General features: G+C 46.4%; 1 pseudogene; it reads right to left on the bottom strand.

Annotated features, from left to right (window-relative positions):
• Positions 1 to 241: 241 nt before the first annotated feature.
• Positions 242 to 1,820, bottom strand: LOC101111446 (AFG3-like protein 1; annotated as a pseudogene).
• Positions 1,821 to 3,292: the final 1,472 nt, after the last annotated feature.

The raw sequence follows: 3,292 nt of genomic DNA, 5'->3' as shown, positions 1-3,292 counted from the left end.
CCACCCGGCTTGCCCGTCCCTGGGATTCTCCAGGCAAGAACCCTGGAGTGGGTTGCCATTTCCTTCTCCAATGCATGAAAGTGAAAAGTGAAAGTGAAGTCGCTCAGTCATGTCCGACTCTTAGTGACCCCGCAGACTGCAGCCTACCAGACTCCTCCATCCGTGGGATTTTCCAGGCAAGAGTACTGGAGTGGGGTGCCATTGCTTCGGGTTACACGTGGTTTAATTTGCTTCCTGGGGGTCACGGAGGCTGCTCTCCAGGCAGAGGCCCTAGGCTCGGCTCTCCTGCAGCGGGCTCCCCACACCAGACCTGCAGACCCTCGGGAAGGGCCGTGTCCTCCTCCAGGCCGCCCGTGCCCTCCACGAGCTCCTCGTAGGTGATCTTCTCGGTGAACAGCTGTGGCCGGAGCAGCTCCACGATGTCGGCCAGCTCCGGCACCTTTCTCCAGCAGCCGCCTTTCCACCTTGTCCACCTGGTCGTGGCAGCGTGTGAGCGGGTCCAGGGTGCGTGCATGCGCGGAGCCGATGAGCCGCCGCACCTCCTCGTCTATGAGCTGGGCCGTGGCCTTGCTGAACGGCTTCTCCACCAGCGCCTCACCTGGCCCAGCTTCTCGCTCATCCCGAACTGCACGATCTGGGCATGGGCGCTCTGGGTGACCTTCCTCAGGTCATCCTGGGCCCCCATGGTGACCTGCCCGAAAAACAGCTGCTCAACCACGCGGCTGCCCAGCATGGTGCACATGCGGTCAAAGAGCTGCTTCCATGTGTACAGGTACTGCTCCCTGGGCAGGCACTGGGCACAGCCAAGCCCCTTGCCCTGGGGGACGATGGACACCTTGAGCAGGGGGTCTGTGTATTCCAGGAACCCGCCCACCACCGCATGGCCAGCCTCATGGTAGGCCACCATCATCTTCTCGCCAGGCTGCAGGACCTGTCTTCTTCTCAAGGCCTCCAATGACCCTCTCGATGGCCTGCTCGAGGTGCTTCTCCCCGACAGAGGGGTTTGGGTGGCGGGCGGCAATCAGGGCGGCTTCGTTGCAAACATTAGAAATATCAGCACCTGTGAAGCCTGGAGTGAGGGCCGCAAGCTTCCTCGCCAGGGCATCCTTTCTGAGGCTCTCATCCACCTTGAGTGGACGCAGGTGGACCCTGAAGATAGACGACCTACCTTTGATGTCCACGGGGGCAAATGTAAATCTGATGGTCGAAGCAGCCCAGCCGCATCAGGGCTGGGTCAAGGACATCAGGGCGGTTGGTGCCGGACAGCACAACGATGTTCGTGGTAGGGTTGAATCTGTCCATCTCCAGGAGCAGCTGGTTCAGGGTGTTCTCCTGCTCACTCTGGCTTCCAAAGTGCCTGTGGCCACGCTTTTGGCCAATTGCATCAATCTCATCAACAAACAAGATACAGGGAGCATTTTTCCGGGCCATTGCAAACATGTCATGAACCGGAGCTGGGCCAACACCAACAAACATCTCCAGGAACTCAGACCCATTCATGGTGATGAAGGGCACACGAGCCTCCCCCACAGTTGCCTTGGCGAGAAGCGTCTTGCCAGTACTGGGAGAACCTGTGAGCAGCGCTCCCCTTGGAATTTTGGCCCCAAGGTCCTGGTACTGTTTGGGGTTCTTCAGGAAATTCACAAACTCCATGATCTCCAGCTTGGCTTCTTCACAACCAGCCACGTCTGCAAACCACACACCGATGTCATCCTTGATGATCTTGGCTATTGTCTCACCAATGCCAAAGAGCCCCCCCCTCGCCCACCACGCCCAGCCCCCATCGGACCCCTCCTCATGGCATAGAAGATGCCAATCATACTTACTTACTTATTTACATGGGTTATTATAAATGTTACTTTAACCTGATCCTTCCCCACCCCCACCTCCCAGCAAAGTATAAAGCATGGAGATAGAAGATTATCAAAAAAGTATTTTAGAACGTATCTACCAAGACTGGCTCATGGGGTAAGGAATATAATCTATACAACTTGGAGAAGAACATCTCATGGTCTCGAATGAGATAGAAAATATTAGGAGCAGAAATGGAAAGTCTTGTCTCAGCGTTGTCCCTTGCACAGAATATACTTCACTAATGTTATCTGAAGAAATTTATATCTCAAAACCATCTTGTAGTCTTAAATACCTCATAATACAATCTTTGACAGCTTGTATGAAAATGATGCATATTATAAGAGCTCTGCATGTCCAAAAAATTTTAGAATATGAAGATATTATAAATGTGAAGTTTCTACATTGGATCAAAGTACCTGAAGACATATGAATTTATCTCTACCAACTCCTAATAGCCATTGAGATGATAGCAAAATATAAAAATAGGAATGAATCAGTAATCATACAAGACAACCTGATAGAAAAAATACTATCATCATATTTGATGAACTTATGGAAGATACAATGTAGATGAAATCTAATTGATAGTGAAAGTTAATAGTGCTGAAAACCGAGATACACATAGAATAAAAAGTTTATTTTCCCACATAATTCAAGACTCCAAACCATAAAGGAATATCACCTCTATCAAAAGAATAATTTTAAAGGTTACTGTGAGAAAGAAGCTATCAAATTCTGGACATTAGAAATATTAGTATCATAATTTATAAACAAAAAACACTAGGGGATAAATTGTTTATTAGTTTTGCTAAATAAAGGTTATTTGGAATATCAGTAGGGATATTCCCAAAATACAGGACAGAAAATAGATTTATGAGAGACTGGTAAGAGAAAGCATTTCTCAAAAATAATTTTTTACAAGCAGAATCATAAATATACAAGGAAATGATAGCATATTTCTGTGAACTTAGAAAAGACAATTTGTCAATTAGAAAAGAGCCTATTGATTATTCTAGAATCATAAAGATGAAGTCCTTTAAAAATCTGTCAACACTATTGGTAAAGAAAAAAAAATCACAAATTCAGTAGGAAAAAAGGAAGCTACTTGCAAGGAGTAAAAAACACAGACTTCCAGGTGTCGTCTCAGTTACATATGGAAAATAACAACACTGCTCAGAAACTCCTGAGGGGAAAATTCCCAAAACCAAATTTCTGCACTAAAAAAAGAAAAAAAAGAAAGAAAACTACCATTCAAATGTAAGGGCAAATTTACATTTTAAGGATTAATAAGCTTTAGATCTTTTACTAGCTATGCACCCTGTGCAATTCTCAAGAATATTCTCCAGCTAAGTGAAAATTAAATTCTAGGAAGTAGAAATCTAAGATATAAAAACTTGTAATGGACAAAGACATTGTGAAACTATCAGTTGATAATATG

This window comes from Ovis aries, chromosome 3 (genome assembly GCF_016772045.2).
Source record: "Ovis aries strain OAR_USU_Benz2616 breed Rambouillet chromosome 3, ARS-UI_Ramb_v3.0, whole genome shotgun sequence".
Taxonomy (NCBI): Eukaryota; Metazoa; Chordata; class Mammalia; order Artiodactyla; family Bovidae; genus Ovis; species Ovis aries.
Note: the sequence above shows the minus strand (reverse complement) of the source record. Positions and strands in the feature narration are given on the sequence as shown.